Here is an 18,250-nt window from a genome sequence, read left to right as displayed (position 1 = left end):
AACCGTAAATCCTCCTAATTCATGTAAAACTGCTGCATTACAAGATCACCAGGCAGATTTATTATGGGTCCAGTTAAACCAGTACAGCGCAAAACATCTCCATCCTTCCTGCCAATAAAACAGTAAACACTGTTTACTGGTCCACGATTGAAGGTCCAGTTTAGATTAATTTCTGTGTATATATATATATATATATATATATATATATATATATATATATATATATATATATATATATATATATATATATATACACACACACACACACACACACACACATATATGTAATTTATTTATTTCCAATTCACAACACATGACATCTCAAGACACAAAAAAAGTAAACTTGATCCAGTCTAGAAGTTTGTGCTCTAATGCTTTTAAAATACAAGGCATGTAAAGATTTCCATTTGTTTCCATCTGTTAAAATAAAATTCAGTCTGGTGAAAGTTTGGTGAAAGTGATTGAACATCTGTGAGTTATATGTCATCATCACCCAGATCTAATATCACAAAGCGGCTCAGGCGTATTTTTAGAGTGCAAACGGAGAAACCAGGGTATCCCGCTTCGTGTTTCCGGAAAGTTTTTGTCTCTGTACTTTCTAGGCAAACGGACTGGAGTTCGATTGTAATAAGCATTTAACGCCAACAAAACCTGCACAGCACTGGCTCAATCCAGGCTGAGAGAGAGCAAAGCATTCAGCAGATAACAAGAAGGATGAACAGAGTAAAGCAAAGTGTCTCTTCTGGCACATATCTGGAAGCCTTTTAGATCCTCAGAGTTAAAGTGAATTTCTCTGATCCTGCTGTGCTAATCCGACTCTTTCCTTTAATCCTTTTTCGAAAGTTTTATCTTTTATATGTATATATAACAATCACAATCTGACAGAATCTGCAGCAGCAGGTCAGAGAGTTAAAACAAAAACCAAAACCAGTGAATCTAGTTACAGAATAACTCATTAGAATGAATTCAAGAGGTTTGCATTTACCACTGCCAATTCAAAATAGTTCATCTAAATAAAATATTCACTTATTAACCACTTAACTAAAACTAAAGCTTTACAAGAAAGACGTGTTTTAGGACAAATACAGATTGAAACTCAGATGATTAAATGTAACTGAATTTATAATTAATGATTACATAACTGTGTCCCGACTGCAAAAGTGGAATTTGGAAAACGCATCCAAACTGGTAAACGTTCCATTCCAGTGAGACGGCAGGTTTTCAGTGGTGGGACTGGTTCCAGTTCGTGTTTGTTTCCTCCCAGCCTGTCCCATGTCTAATGCTGAGGTAGTCACTCAGGCCCGGCGTGGGGGGGGGGCTCTGCAGCTCTCCTGCTCACAACAGGAGGCTTTTGTCACAGTCTGACCTTTCTGGCCACATGGTAATAAATTTGTTTGATTCGTTCCTCCTCTCGTGTTCAGGGTGCTTCTCTTCACATGGAGAGGCAGATCAAGCGAGGGGAGGTTACTCTTGTGTTTGCGTTTCATTCAAGGCCCATCCAGCCCTTCATACCAGCAGCCTGTTTACATTCTAGTTTGGGTTCAGAGGATGTTGACCTGCAGAGCGGGTCAGAAGGACCTGTGTGAGCCAGATGGACCCGCAGAAAGCCTGTATGCCAGAGATAATGTCTGAGGCAGAGACAGAGCACTCTGCTTGTCGCTCTACCTAAACCTGTTTGCAAGGAAAAGGTTTTACGAGCCGCAGCCGGCAGCATGAGCCTGCATCAGGGGACATCAGAGCAGAGCTCACAGGGGTTTACTGCAGGGAGATAAAGTGCAGGAAGTTCCTCTGAAAACAGCAGTGATGGAAAGACGAGAAGTCATCGTTAATGACCTCTCAGAGCTGCTACATTTGAACCAGCTGTTTGCTACCTGTTCTTCTCACTGCAGCAGTGTCTCCGTTTTAATATCAACACCTCAGTGAAACCATGAAATGGGACACTTGGTGTCCGGTAGAGAGGAGTCTTATGCAATGGAGCCCTTATCAAACCATTGCTGCTGTTTAATGGTGCATTCACACCAGACCTGCTCAGTTCGCTTTAATCCAACTCCAGTCCGTTTGCCTAGAAAGTCCGGTTTGTTTTGGGAGGTGTGAATGAATAACCCACCTCTGACTCATTTCCTTTTCTCACTGGACCCATAAGATCAGATCAGGAGCACATTGTGACCGTAACAGCTGATCAGCATCCTGAACACTGATTAACCTTTTATTGCTCTCAAATCGTTTCTAAAAAGGCCAATCAGAGAAACTTAGAAACAATATTTAACTTAAAATATGAGACTATAATTATGTTATTACAGCAAAAGAAAATGAAACCTCAAGTCCACCGTTTTCTTCCATTTGGTAAATAAAGTTTCAGCGTTCATTTAAACCAGGAAGACAGCTGAGCAGAGGAGAGGAAAACAAACAACTAACCTAAATATCTCCAGTGCAGCTTGCCGTTGCGTGAGAGCAATGCCTCGTAAACCTATAAACATGTCCAAGAGGAGAACAAATAGCCTCTTGCGTGTTTTTAAATGCTTTGTCTTCCACATGGTGTCAATTTGCATTTTTGCAAAGGAGCCCATTTAACAATTTACAGCCACCAAATCACCCAAACCGCACCACCCCTGAAACCATGGCTTGTGCTTTTTACAGACTCTGTATTCCACTGACTTTTCCATTTACAAAGAGCAGAATCTTAAATCAGCAGCAGTAAACGCTGGCCTGACACGAGATAACTCCACGCGCTCAGATGATTCCTGAAGAGCTGCTGAGCAGTTCGCTGTTATTATCTTTGGTATAATGCAGAAGGCAGACGTTTCATTTGGGTTTTATTTCTCCAAGTTGGACGGGTGAGAAATGTGCAAATGAGTCAGAACAGAAAAAGCAAAGATGCTGGTGAAGCTGGTCAAAGAGCTTCATTATTCACAGAGAAAACGTCCACCGGCTCCTGTAGCTACATGGGCTGAAAGGCCGTTCAGAGAGGAAGAAGCATAACGGCAAAGCCAGATAACGCTTTGGAAATGTTCGCAGGGACAAAGAGTTTAGTTTGTGGAGACGTGTCCTCATGAAACTGGAACGGTGCGGTCCAGTTTGGAGGTTAAAGGGAAGCTAGCAAGGCAGCATCAGACGCTAAAAAGGAGAAGAAACACATGAAATTGTGCTTCGTGTAGTTTGGCTGGTTCACTCCAAACCAATAGATGCAAGAGTCTATAGAAGTATAAATTATAATTCTCATTCTCTCTTTTGCTGCAGTTTAAATGTTTGCTTAAAATTTACATGACAGTTGGATGGAAGCCTCATCTGAAGGCAGGAAGTTAAATCTGACCCAAACATTCAGCTAAAGTGGTCATAAAGTAGCTAAAGGACAACAAAGTCGTCCCAAAGCTCTGACCTCACACCCATAAAACTGAGACTAGGGTTGAAAAGCTGAGTGAAGATGGCAGCCATGCTGAGTCTCCACTGATGAAAAAATGACACGTTGGAATTATAAAAATAAATTTACCAATTTGAAAAACATGTTTTTCGATAAAAAGTTTTTGCATAAGGATGAGGTGGGTTTTTTCATCACAGTGAAATTAATTTCATAAAACTGCAGTGAAAACAATTCTTCACATCACATGAATTACAGCAGTTTGCATCCAGCAACAACATGCTTGTTTGTAGCCGCTGGCCTGATTGGACACAGCTGGCTCCACCAGACGGTTCTGCATCGTAGAGTCCGTCAAGAGCTGAGTTCATCATCCAAGAGTCGAATCCAAAACTCTTTCGTAAATTCACCGACTACAATAAGGAGCTTGTTGCTCCAACGGCTGAAAGACGTCGACTGACTTCTTCTCCGATGGCTGAAAACATCTCATGTCGACGTCTACATCATCATTACCATGATTTTATTCACTTATTGTGTGAACAGACTTATTCACATGATTTTAATTGCATTTCTTATTTTTAGCGATTAACAAAAAGAAATATCGAAAATATCGACGTTTTGCGCACACAGCTAGTGAAGGAAAGCAGGTCACATGTGGATATCTGTACCCAAGGTAATAGTTTAGGTCTTCAGACAGAAGAGTCATCCTCCTCCAACAGGAAGGTTTCCTCTGCAACTTGTCCTCCATTTGGTCACAAAGGCTCCCCATAGCTAATCTTTTTTCCTTTCAAGCAATAACATTCAGAGGCAATTTTCTTCTGTTCCCATTGTTGGGCTAAATTGAACTCTGCACTAAGATGCAGCAATTCTGCAACCGTCAGCAGTATTGGATTTTCTAAAAGCATTTAACACAGACCGTCCTGAACCTAAAGAAAATCCCTCCTACAACAGGTCCAAACTAAAAAACCTCAGCAGCAAAGTAATTATTCATCCTGATGAGACCATCATTCAAATTACAGTGGAATGAGCCAAACAGAACCACTGGGACAGAATGAGAAGAAATCAGTGTGTTTTATGGGCATCTCATCTAAAAGTAGGTATCACACGATAGTAATCTAATCAGCTGCTCTCCTCAGGGAAACCGAGGCTTAAACACACAGCTGCTTGTTTTCTGGTTCCTGAGTGTGTCTGAAGGACCTGCGTTCAGTAACTCCAGGAGGAGATCAGCCCAATTTGAGTCATGAGTACCGAGTGAAAAGCTGGGAATCGTTTTGTCCCAGATGCCGATCCAATTTAAGAGTCATTTACGATTAAAGATCAGGCAATTGATGACACAGCGTCCCACCCTGATACTGCATTAAAGATAATAACAGGCAGATGCCTGGAAAGTCAGGAAGGTTAAAGTTACAATATGACATTGAAGCAGTTACACGGTTTGAACTGCTGCTGTGTAGCAGAGCTGAGACGTTTTCTGTGAGAATAATGAGGCTGACGATGATACAGATCTGACAAAATGTGGACCAAATCAAGTCCAGCTTCATTTAGAACAAGATTTAGTTCTTTAATGATTCAGAAGCACTGGCATAATACAAATATATAACTACTGTTTATATGATAAGGGAAAAAACTCATTATGATATAAACAAAATGAAAACCTCTGTTAAAATGAATATGCTGAATTTCAAATAGAATATATTTTTTCCAGTGTGTTTTATGGTACTAAAGTCTCAGGGTGTGACGGAGAAACCTCATGAACATCATCAAACAGAAAACATATCGAGGAAGCAAACGTCATAAGCCCTCATGAAAACATTTATAACTTTAAAATAAAGACAGAGTGGCATGAGGCATGTTACTTTTCAATTATTCTGACGCCTGTTTCTGGCCTTTTCAATCCATTCAAGCATGACATTATAGTTAAATTATAATTTCACCACAAATGAAGGAAATTAACTAAACCTGAAGCAAACATTGTCAAAGAAAAAAACCTTTCTGGTTGAATTTTACCCAATGAATAATCCACATGATCAACCCAGCTCAATACCAACAATCATTAGCAAAACCTTGAGAGGCCCAGAAAACCACAAGCCTCCTTACTTCGCTCTTTACTTTGGCGCATTCAGGCTAACAGAAAGAAATGCATTCATTACATTTCTGAAATACTTGTTGGTGGCATATTGTAGGTGCAGCAAACAAAGCTGAGGGAGTGGACTCGGAGGCACCGGCCCCCAGAATGCCGGACAAAGGGCCCAGAGGAGCTCAGGCGTAGTGAAAGCCAGCAGACAAAAGGGCTGGAGGGTTCTTTATGGCTGCTTGAAGGAGGCAGTGCTGGGGACCCGGTGCCTGTGCCCGCCGACCCAGGCTCAGGGTTTTGGTGAGCCCTGAAGTACGACCATGTGTGGTCCACAATCACATCCAGCGAGCGGTGGGAACCACGCCTTCCTCTTACTGACTGCTCTGCAACCTGGTAAGAAAAGTCCAAGGAACAAAACCCATCACCCCCTTCCTAGGAAGATGTGCATTAAAAAGGTCACAGAAGCATGGCTGCCTGCTTCACTCTTCCTCTGTGGAGGACAATAGAGATGACAGGTGCAGCAGAACCAAAGACAAGAGGAGGGAGACGGATGGATCTGAGGGAAGTGGAGGAAAGGAAGACCCTCCTGAGAAACTAACGGCTTCCTGAGGGACTTCAACAAATAGGTGTGCCATGCATTCCTAATTGGCTCATTGACTGATGAAGCCAACAACAGGAACCTGCTGAGTGAACTGGGTCCGTTTCCTAACCTTGTTCCTTAGGCTGTGGGTCATTTAATGCCCCCCATGTTGAACCGATGCTGTACCTTTTGTCAATGTGATTAGGAAATTATCTATATATTTTTAATGATGGTTCAGTATTTTCACAAAGTATGGAGACCAGGGGCTAACGAGCTAATAGCAGAGCTGATTTTCTGCTAAGCACTTCAGCGTTTTTGCTAACTTTGAAATCATTGAGCACACTTAGCTTCTCCTAAGTTCATTTTTCTGGATAAATTCTAATTTACTTGGCTGTCTTGCAAACTTTCAGTTAAATAAAGATCTTTGGATTTTATTTTCTCCTCTTCATTTCCACCCATGTCTGGCTCAACGTGTCCTTAAATGAATCTACCAGATGTGTAAATATTTTCAGCAGAAACGTTTGTTACAACATGAAAAGGTGGTGACTCTTTCTTCTGCTCAGTCAGTTCTGTTCCTAAAGTCAAGCTGTGAATGCTGCAGCCTTTGGGGCAGGAAGCAGATGGAGCCGTGTCCTTCATTGCATCTAAAATAAAACAGAGGGCACTTCAGCGTCTCTTCTTAAGCGACTCCCTGCGTCACCTGCGCTTTGCACCGTTTCCAGGTCAGCTGCCAACATGAGGATGAGAAAAGGAGACGCGTTTTCCCAGGAAACCTTTCCTTAAGGAATTAGAGTCAAAGAGAAAGAGCCGCTGACCTCCCAAGAGTCCGGGATCAGGAAATCAGGAAGGAATGGAAGGAAGAATGAACAGACACTTGCGTCATTCGTCATCTCTTCCTGCCCTGGATTTGTTGACAAGGTCTCTTACACAAGAAGATTTAGAGATGCATTATCTGCTGCTAACAGAAGATAGAAAGGGAATCAGAGGCAACCAACCAGCCATCCCTCTGAACTGTCACTTCACATCTGTCAACACCGAGCAGAAATAGCAGCAAACATGCAGACTCAAGCAACAGTCTGCAGCTTTTAGTGATACAGGCCTGCAAGTAGCCAAGAAACTTTAAAGTATTCTTGTTTTCATTCACTAAACCATGTGGATTCAACTGGGATACGTTGAAATAAACCGCAGCATGCTGGGACACTTTTAGTTCTTAGACAAGGGTCTTTGTGTTCTAGTTGTAAAACTATGCAGTTACACATCTATTCTCATTACTGCAAGACACAAAACAACAACTGATCCCTGTAACGTCGTTTACTCTGAGATGAATCATTCAAGCTCTCAGGAAACGTTCAGGTCTTCTGGAGTCCAGAGGGAGAAAAGGGAAACTCGTAAAGAGAACAAAGAGGTGTCGGTAGGCATCTCCTAAAACCTGCCAACTTACACAAAACACATGTGAACAGCTAAAAGCAACATAAGCACAGACAATGCTGTAGTAATATTCAATAAGTTATAGAATAGATTTTGATTAGATACATTTGTCAGCTTAAATGTAGCTTTTGAAAATCACATTTAAGCTGGTATTATATATATAATTTTAATGAATCCCACATTTCTGTTTTAACAAGGTTTTTTATTGGTTTGTTGTTCAGATTTCAGCCTCAGTCTGGAATCAAACAGACTGGATTAGGAAACATCAGCAGCCTTCTGGAAAACTGCAGTTAGGATGTATCTGTGGATAAACTCAGAGAACCATGATTACAATAAGTAATGGTAACCATGGTAACTGTAACAATTACTCATAGATAATAAAAGCTGCTTGAATGTCACCTTTTTAATAGTTTTAAAATGTGAGTTAAAACTTGTTTACAGTGATTGGTGGATTATGAAGTGACCAGTCACACATGTAAACACTAAGTGGACCAGGAAACACTCCAAAAGCAGGAAATGGACTACAGCACAGGGCATTCTGGGTAAATAAATCCAACCAAAGCCAGAGCAGGTTTGAGAGTCTGTTGCTAGCAGGAGAAAAGCCTCCAGGTTTTAAAGTGGTGGTGTTTACAGAGCAGAGTGGAGAAGGACATTGGGCTCAGGGTCTTCAGAGGGTTTTGTTTCATTTCCTTCAGTGGTTCTTGCTGCAGCGCCCCCACAGGCCAGAAGGGGAACAGGTTGGTTTGACTCAGAGCAGAGAGAGAGAACCACAGTAGCTGGAGGTGGAGCAGATGACAGAGTTCTGGTTCCTAATCGGACCGGGTCTACCGGACTATCAGGTGTTAGCCATTTAAACCAAAACTAGTAAAACCTGGAGACTAAAGAAACATCCATGACTGTTTAGTGGTTCAGTGTGACTAATTATAAACCAAACCCAAAGCATAACAACGCATAACAGCATCACCTCAGATCCAGAATTCATCACAGTTCAGCAACGCTCTGTTCTTTGTAACATGAAATATAGACAAAACTTCAAAGATTTTTACTGTAAAACAAACACAAGTCAACACAGAAACCGTCTTTCATCAGAAGGCCAAATGTTGGCTGAAACCAACGCAGTGAGGAACAGTAATGAGGTGATCATCCAAGAATCTCCAACTGCTTTACAGCAAAATGATCCTGTAGTTTATTTCCAGCTGACTGATGCTTTGTCACACTGAGTGCAGAAACATGTGCAGGTAAGAGCCAACTGTATCCAAACTGACTTACGACACGGTGATCCGTTTATCTTCACTCAGCCTTCCTCGCTCATCATCACTCGGCTTCCACCTCCACGTCAGATAAAGACCCGACACCCAGATATAAACCCAAGGAACCGGATCAAAGACGGCTCAGAGCTCGTCTGCCAAAAACACCATTCTGAGCAGAGAGTCTCTCTCCAAGTATTTCTCCAAGCAACAAACTGTCAGCTTCAGTAAGTGCTACTGAATATAATTTGCTTGGAAGCTCTCCTCAGGTAGGTTTCTCATCTTGCAACACCTTCGTCTAGATTTCGCATGGAACCCCCAGACGTGCAGAACATGAATAAATCTGGATAGAAATCATCCGGAGGGCTGTTTTTGGATGTTTCTTGGACACTTGGGAGTAATTTGTTATTGCAGGTGGCCCCTTACAAGCCCAGCGTTCCTTCTCAAGTATCCCAGAAAGAAAGAAAACAAAGCCTCTCAGGCTGAAAGTACAGCACTTTATTTAATTGCTCTGCGCAGATATTTCACAGAAAAGGTTCAGCTTTTGATGATGAATCATTTCTTCTTTTTTTGCTTTAGTAGCAAGGACTTTGCATGAGTAAAAGAACAGCATTATATCAGTCTAACCCTAGTTTTCCATAATCCCCTCAGATGGCAAAAGGGAGGGATTTGTGGGTCAGCGCTGAACGCCTCCCCTCCCCCACCCAGCAAACATTCAGACACATGCATGCATCCCGCCCCGAACAAACCAGAAACAAATTGTATCAGAACAATGACCTACAAACCGCATCCCAACGGGAATTATTCTCAAGCTTTCAGATCAGATTCCATGAAAACCCTCAGCAGCAGCAGCAGCAGAACAAACCCAGGAGAGTCCGTACTTCCTAACGTCACATCAGCCAATGAGCTCAGATTAAAGACAAGCTGTGCACGGCGCTGCTTCTGGCATCCCGTAGAGATCCATTAATGGACCTGCAGTAAAAGATGTCAGCAAACATCTCAAACAAAAGATGAAGGAAAACAGGAAGTAGAACATGATCTCATTTCTGCAGAAAAGATCCTGAGGCTGTCATTTTTTCTGGGTGAATCTCTGCAGCACAATTATATCTAAGTTTAGTTGAACTAATTAACCTCACACAGCTAATTACTTCAGTTATTGATAACAATCTCTGCTGGAAGAAAATCACAGGAAATAAGTAGAAGAAAGATGTACACCATCTGGCCAAAATGGAGAAGGAAAAAAGATCTCCATTGCATTAACACAGAGTAGCATTTATGATGACGAAATATGACATTTTCTTTTTAAAACCTTTATAACACAACTGAATGTGTTTCTGCAGTTTTATGCCAATGATGCTTCAGCTTCATCCCCATGCAGTTCAAAGTCAGACTGCAAATCATTTACACATAAAACCATACGAAGCAGGAGCTTCTATCAGGTAAATCTGTAGAGCAACACAGCATGGCAGACAATGGCTGCATACACTGAAAAATCAAACATTATGGGCTTTAGTATTTTCAAATGAAAAACTTTATATTTCCAGACATGTTGACCAACCTGCTCTCCTTATTAGCTTGAAAATATATTGCTATTAAAAAAGCAATCTTGAAAACCAGCATGGCTGTGCAGTTTGACAAATCAATTGTAATAAACTAAACACTGAAAAATCTAAGCTAAGTACAATGGAAGGCTCATTCCAAGTTCTGCAGAAGCTCTGTCTACACGGAAGAAGATAACAGATTCTGAAGGATTCAGCTAATAACTAAAACTTGGAGCAGTAAAGCTGAGATGATGAGTTGATCAATTATGTGACGATAAGAGGGACATCCTCCATTCTTCACCACACTGTGAGTTTATTCACGTCTTCAAGACTGAAAACTAAAAGACGTCAGATTAAAAGTTTAATTTATGAACAAGCAAAGCGCCATGCTGCATATTTTAGATGTTATGCATTACATTTCCATTTTGTCAACACTGGATTTACTGTAGTCACATTAGACCTTCTCTCAGTCTGCAGTGATGATTTAGATAATTACAATGTTTACGCTGCAGTCCCACATGCTTCCACTTGTGTCAATTGAAACAAATACAAGCATTTCTGAATATGATTAACTTTAATTCAACAGAATCAACATAAAAATGTTTGAAATGGATTTCCATGGGTGGCTGCGAACTCTCCACACATCAGTGGCTTTCTGCAGGAACTAATGTTTGCCTCACGCAGACGATTCTCTCGTTTGACGTACTAAATCTGTGTTGAGTGGAGTAACATAAACTGGAGCTGCAGATGGGAACAATTAACAGTCAAGCCACTTTTTCAATCCACTTTTTAGTTCAGCTGAGTAAATTGTGTTTTATTAGGCCTTCAGAGTGGGATGAACAAATTAATTTGTTTACGGTGTAAATCACAGGCTCTTTACTCAAAGCCAATATGTGTAAATCAGTCAGTGAGCTGTGGGCTTTCACACATCTATGCATTAGATAATTTATTTAGCAATAACTTGATCCTGTATTCGTCTGCATGGTGCTGGAGGCGATCCCAGTTAACACACAGCGAGAGCAGGAGAGCTCCCAGTTCAAACCAGTTTAGTCACGTAAAAGATGCTAAATTCACTCTGGAGGATCCGGAGGCGTCTGCAAAACCCACAAAACCCGAGCTGATCCAGGAAACGCTGCGTTACCTTTTTATTGAAAGGGAGAAGCATTGCTACTGGTTTTTAGAGTCTAACTGGTTCTACTGGTCGCCACTGGTCTGATGCACCAACTGTTATGTTAGACAGGTACAGTCTGGAGAGGCTCATCAGTCTGGAGGCCGCAGACAAAAAGTCCCACTGGCTGTAAACTGGAGGCTAACTGGAAACGTACTCTGATGGGGTCATAAAAATACAACATTTACTCTCTCTCACACACACACACACACACACACACACACACACACACACACACACACACAACTCGTCAATGTACCCAAATGAACATTTTACATCTAAATGATCCCTGAGGAATCACAGCCTCATTATCCTAAAACTTTTTTGACAACTGATTTAAACTAAATTACTTCTTTAGTCTGTAAATGTTTTGATTTAAATTCATTCATTCATTCCTCTTGAACTTGTTCATATTTTCTTGTGTTCAATGTTTTTTAATGAGTTTCTGTGACAGATGGACACAGTGGTCATGTTTCCATCAGCGTTTCTTCTGCACATTTTTTAAATCACATTAGAAAATGTTGATGGAAACGGCAACATTCAAAAACTTCCACTTATTACAGCCACGCGTAGCGTCATCATCTGATGAAATCACGCTTCATGTCCTGGTAGAGTCGCTCCGCACCAGCAGATGGAAACACGCCTGACTCACATTTTATTTTTGAAAATTTCAGACTTGTGTAAACCAGAAGCAGAAATGTGATGCTGCAGAAAAGATGCTGAAATCAAATGTTACCTTCTCTTAATTATTCACTACTCTGTGTTGGTTTGTCCCTAAAATCCCAGTAAAATACACTTTAGTCTGTGGCAAAACACAACAAGGTTCAAGAAGTACAAATACTTTTTCATCGTATTTCCATTCCAACACTGCAAACAGGAAATGGTTACTATTTTATGACTCTTCTCTCAGATCCACCTGAGCTGAGTGTTTGCATGGATCCGGCCTGCTGGGTTGTTTTCTCCCGCCGTGTTTGCTGCTCAGGAGGAAAACGTCAGCCAGAATCCCAGCAGCCCTTCACAGGCTCAGGTTGCAATGTTTTACATGAACACGGGAAGTTTTTCCAGAGGTAATGAGATTCTGTGCCAGCTCATGAAAAAGTGCACTCAGAGGGCCCCAGGGGCAGACAAAACAGCATTAACTATTAAGGCGGCTTAAATGGAAAGAAATTCCCTGTGTCAACCTCATTTCCCAGTGAAGGAGAGAGGAAGCCATAATCTGGAGAGGAACATGTTGACAGAACGTCTGTTTTCAGCTCATGGTTTGGTTTTGGTCATCAATGAAACAGAGAGGTGTGAAGGAAATGTCCTGGCTGCGGATTGTGATCCTCTGACTCACATATTAAAGCTTCTGTAGCAGAAAAACCAAAATAATGAATATATCTGATGAAGCTGCATCATAGAAACACACAGCAGCTAATAAAACTAGTTCTACTAAAGCACTGTAGAATTTACTAGAAGCTAATGCTAAAATGCTAAATTCAACCTTAATACCCACAATAACACAGCATGGGTCAGAGCTGGGTAGTAACTAGTTACATTTACTTAAGAGTACTTTTACTGTGCTGTACTTGAGTAATTTTATTACTTTTTTATTATTATTTGATCAGTTACTCGGTACTTGACTAGACGTTTTACCAAACACTTATTTACTCTTGAGAAATTTCTTGGACAGATTCATGAAAAGTTCTTACCAGTTGATAACAAAACATCGACAGTTTGTGTTTTCAAATTTATCTGGAAAGCTTCATTTAGGGGAAGCCAAGTGTGCTAAATGAAACATTCGCTCCATTAGCAGAATGTGTCCACCAATGGAAATACATTTTATTAAACAGAAAAAGAAATGCAAAGTTTTTATGAAGAACAGCAATATAAATGAAAAGCAAGATTATTTTCTGGTTTTTATTTTTGTACTCTGATAATCTTTGGGGAACTTGTCTGCACAAAGTTTCCCTGACTTGTTGAAAACGTGAGTTATTTCTGGCTGTGTTGTGATGTCGTGTGGAGTTGTAGCAGATGCTCAAAGTGTTTGTGTTCCTGTTGTTTTAGTGTCACTGAACCGGGCCGCTCCATTAATCCTCTGCTGATCTAATCAGGTTCAGAGAGCGGCGTGGCCTCGCTCTGGTTACAGACTGTCCGCTGTGGGCGAGTCATGTCCGCCACAAACATGGACCTCAAATCAAGACGGAAAACAGCCTGTAAGCCTGCTGCATGCAGCTGTGATTAACACTGAGCCGATTTAATCACATGGCGCTGTGAACAAGAGATCTTTGATAAGAGAGTTCAGAGGAGGACGGGTTTTCTCCGAGGAAAACATTTTCTGCCTGTTTGACCTGAAATAAGTCAGGAAAGAGGGAGGATTCCTTTCAGCCTCGCAGTCGTTTATAAAGCTGAATTACAGCTGCAGCCAAAACGTTCTGGCCTCATGATGCAAACTCTAATTCATCTCCCTTTTTGGATTTTGACTTACAGCCCAGGTGCAGACAGAGACATCCATCTAAATGTTATTACAGCGTTTGCATCAGTGGACGTCGTGTTGCTGTATGACCAGTATATTTCACCGAGGTGATAAGCTCAAACTTTTCTTCACAACATGAAAAACAAAAATGGATCATGAAAAGATTTACCCCAAAGCTTCACTTATATTCCTCATATCAATCTTAATAAAATAATGTTTCTACATCCAACACCATAAACTTAGCAATAATAAAGAATCTTCATTTAGCAGGAGTTTTACATAGTTTTTAAGGAATTTCATATCTTTTTGTTGTTTTAGAGCAGGGGTCCCCAAACTACGGCCCGCGGGCCAGATCCGGCCCGCCTCCTCATTTGGTCCGGCCCCCTGAACAATACCAGAGAGCATTCAGTGTTTTTTTTCATATATATATGTGGATTTTTCTTCAACCACCAGGGGCGCTCTTGAGCAGATATGAAACTTAGTTTCCCTCAATGGAATATATACTAGCCCTGCGACAGACTGGCGACCTGTCCAGGGTGTACCCTGCCTCTCGCCCGGAACGTTAGCTGGAGATAGGCACCAGCACCCCTCCCGACCCCACTGAGGGACAAGGGTGTTCAGAAAATGGATGGATGGATGGAATATATACTAGTCAGTACCAGTCACCGTTTCGCTCACGGTTTTTTTCCATTTGCATTCTGGGTAAAAATCTATCTACAAACGCGAATATGTCGTCGTCGTCGGCAGTAATCCAATCCCCCCACCAGCCCCCGACCAGAAAAGGGAACAGTCATGTGGCCCTCGCAGGAAAAAGTTTGGGGACCCCTGTTTTAGAGCAACACAATTGTTATTAGTCAGGCTATCTGCACATGTAGCCTGACTATGTGTCAGGTACTTCACAGGCAACTTTTAAAACAGTTTAACCTCCATATGACGCGTGGTACTTCTTTAGTTTCCAGAGCATGACTGTCCATGTGTGACCAAATATTTCAAAATGACTGAATCTTCTTTCTCGTAAGCGTGGGATTAACACTCCGACATAATTCATCTGTAATCCTGATGTCAGCTCTGACTGACGTAGACGGGTGATGAAAACCGCTATTTTGTTCACAGAGAGCCGTCCGCCTCCACGGCGTGTCATGTGATTGGTCAGAAGTTTGTTGCCTTGTTTTATGCAGAAACAGAAATGACGATATTTTACTTTAATTAGTCCAGTAGCTGCTCTGAGTCTCTGTCGTCCTGCAGCAAAGCGGCTGCAGTCAGACCACCACAGAGCCGTTCCACTTCATGTTCACATTGCAAATGAGTCACTTGTGCAAAGCTCAGAAACAATCAATCGATCGATCAATGCTCGCTATTCCAACTCCTGACTCTCCACCAGGGGTCGTGTCTGAGTGACATGGTTTCACTCCTGAACCGGGTCTGAGTGACGCATCAACCAAGCTCTACCGTTATAACCAGGAGGAAAATTCAACTGAAGATTCAACCCTAAGAGGGCAGCACTGAGGCGGATTAAGGCAGAACATTGCTGACTTCAGCAAGTTAACATGAAAATGTCATAATTTACACAGAAACATAAAGATTTCCCCCTTCAGGACCAATTTGGATGGTTTGTCTGGGTCTAGTTACACTTTAACGTTTTAGGGGCTTCAGGAATGAAGAGCTCGTACTCCGTTGGGCCCGTTTCTGCATTTCCACTTTACAAAATGAATTCATGGAGTTTGCCAGAGAAAATCATGCAAACTGGGTGGAAAAACAAAAGCCACGTCGTGCACACACTTAGTTTAACTCGGCAGTAAAGGACTTGTGCCAGACTGCTGCCTTTCTGGCGTGAAATGTAGTTTTTAGTGTTTTAGAAAGTCTGCAGCTGGGGACTCGCCAAGAGCCAGCAGGGAGATGCAGCTGCATGTTCAGCCCATTAGGACGGAGGTTTGGGTTTTTTAAATCAGCTGCATTTCAGGGTAAAGATGAAGCTGTAGGTAGACAGACGGTATCACTTTAAAGCCTTCACTCCTCTTTTTAAATCCAGAGATCATTGTAGGGAATCTTCAGCAGCACTTGAGGTGAGCTCCTCTGCTTTTATGAGGTGCAAAGTGAGGTATTACTCCCTGAAAGCGTTCAGCTGCCTTTCCTCAGGCGAGTTATTCTCTGAAAATATTCCTGTTCTGGTGTTTATGACTTGAAAAGTGCCCCTGCAATTGACCGATCGCCTTTCTTGGCTGAAAATTGCTGACTTAGAGGCAAATATTGCCAAAGTCTGAGTGGCTGGTTTCAAAGCCAAAGTCAAAATTTTTTGTGTTTTTTTTAATGCATTCATATCATACAACTCATTCCTGCATTTTTTATGCAATACCAACAGAACAGAAGATTATTATTTTAAGTTTTGTTTTATAAAGTTTCTGTCTTTGAAAGTGATTTAAATATAATCAGGATTCCCAACAAAGACGAGTAGCTAAAAAAATATTATTCTTTTGTTCCAGAATGTGACAAGAAAATAATAAAAGATAAATTCAACAGCAGCATTTCATTATATCAAGATGCAAATTTCATTATAAGGACATAGTTTCTTGTTTTAACGATATATAAAACTACGTCCCTCTGACAGATTACGCTTGTTAAAAAAGCTCAGAGTCTTTATGATTCTCCTTCTACTCGCTGTTTCTTCTTGCTGACGTCTATAAATTCCAAGTGGTTTTGCTGTTTAACTTTCTTATTTAAAAGAAAATAAATATTTTGATTTTAATAAGATATAAATCAAGTTTTTTGCGACTGAATTTATTTTCAATCTCTGACAGTGAAAAGCTTCCATATAAATCTATTCAAACTGCTTGTCTCTTATTTTGGTCAAACTGTTTGTTGAATGGTTGGATGATGAAGCTTACATCCCGTCTAAGAGCTGCGGCCGTTTTCACCACCTCGTCACGCCGCCTCGATCTTCAGACGGCTGGTTCTGACTCCGCTGCGCCTCAGGACTGGAGCCGTCGTTTAGTTTCAGCGTCAGGAGGGACGGCGTAACAAATCACTAAGCCGTTCCAAACGCCTCAACTGGTCCCAACGCCTCAACTGGTCCCAACGCCTCAACTGGTCCCAACGCCTCAACTGGTCCCCAACGCCTCACCTGTCCCAAACGCCTCAACTGGCCCCAACGCCTCAACTGGTCCAAACGCCTCAACTGGTCCAAACGCCTCAACTGGTCCAAACGCCTCAACTGGTCCAAACGCCTCAACTGGTCCAAACGCCTCAACTGGTCCTCAACACGTCTACCTGTTTACTAGACCTGCACTTCTGGTGAAACTTTATGATAAAAACGCAAATAGTGACCAAATATTTCAACCTGGAGTTTTTCTGGAACAAGATGGAAATTTTTCATTTTAAATACAAAATGTTTTTATTTTGTGTTCAGTTTTGGGTGTGTTGTCCTCTCAGCAAATGGGACTTCTTAGAGTTTGTATACTTCAATGAATGACTAATAGTTGACGATAATTTTAGTAATTGATTAATCATGATTAAACCAATTAATTGTTTCAGCTCTACTCCTAACAATCTGTAGATATAGTTAGTTAGAGAGCAAAGTGGAGCTTTGTAGAGAAAAGCATCTCACAGGCGTGTTGATGGAGCTTCAGGTGGATTTTCCTGTGGAACTGAAGCTCAGGCTGGCAGGGGGGCAGAGTCATAAACCTGCCAAAGGCTGCGCCACCTACAGTTCAACTTGCATCGCTGCAGCCCTACAGATTGTCAAGGTGAAAGCTCTCAGCTGTGCCAACTCTTCAATCCTAATTTATTTCATGCAGCACTCCAGGTTTTAATGGACAGTCCTGCGTGGTAAAGAGACTGCAGAGGAGCATCAGGATGCACAGCAGCGTCTGCATGCAGCTGCTGCTTTTTAATCACTCAACATGAGAGCAGAAAATCATCAGCAAACATTCAGAACTCAACAAGATGTTTTTCTGAATATCTGACTGGTGGTTTTGAGCCGTCAGACTTTCTGCGCTGAGGTCGAAGCAGCTGGAAAACTGCTTCTCATCTTTTCTTCTTTCTTTCTCTGGCTTGGATCAAAACAATGTTAGGATTCTTTGATCTCTCGTCTTTTCCAAGAACAACGTAATATTTGCCTCATCTGGTGGCACTTTGATCCCAGTGATCATTTTTATGGTGAAATCTCTGATGCAGATCACTTCAATGTTAAAAATACAAACATTTAAGTGTTGCTTTAGGAACTCCCTCCAGTAAATGTAATGAAAGCACTCCCTCAGGAGGAATTTATACGAGGAGATGAAGGCAGGCTGACAGATTTCAGCATGAATCTGATTCAGATCTCTGGAGGTGCAGAAACCCAGGAGTTCATTGAGGCTCAGTAAACCGGAGAAGTCAGACGCAGTGTGGGAGAAAAAGCAGCAGCTTGCTG

At 41.6% G+C, this 18,250-nt stretch overlaps 1 protein-coding gene and 1 long non-coding RNA gene across 2 annotated transcripts in view; both read right to left on the bottom strand.

Annotated features, from left to right (window-relative positions):
- The window catches only part of LOC106950650 (transmembrane and TPR repeat-containing protein 2-like), a 94,753-nt gene that overhangs the window by 59,238 nt on the left and 17,265 nt on the right, over positions 1-18,250 (bottom strand). The window lies entirely within an intron of this gene.
- Positions 11,416-17,185, bottom strand: LOC106950652 (uncharacterized). Its single transcript, XR_001425658.1, has 3 exons — positions 16,884-17,185; positions 12,032-12,033; positions 11,416-11,429 (listed from the first exon to the last, which is right to left on the bottom strand). It is a non-coding gene; the product is annotated as an uncharacterized LOC106950652 (long non-coding RNA).

This window comes from Poecilia latipinna, unplaced genomic scaffold, assembly GCF_001443285.1.
Source record: "Poecilia latipinna isolate Pla-1442-1.1 unplaced genomic scaffold, P_latipinna-1.0 Scaffold414, whole genome shotgun sequence".
NCBI classification, from domain to species: Eukaryota; Metazoa; Chordata; class Actinopteri; order Cyprinodontiformes; family Poeciliidae; genus Poecilia; species Poecilia latipinna.
This window is presented reverse-complemented; position numbering and strand designations above follow the sequence as displayed.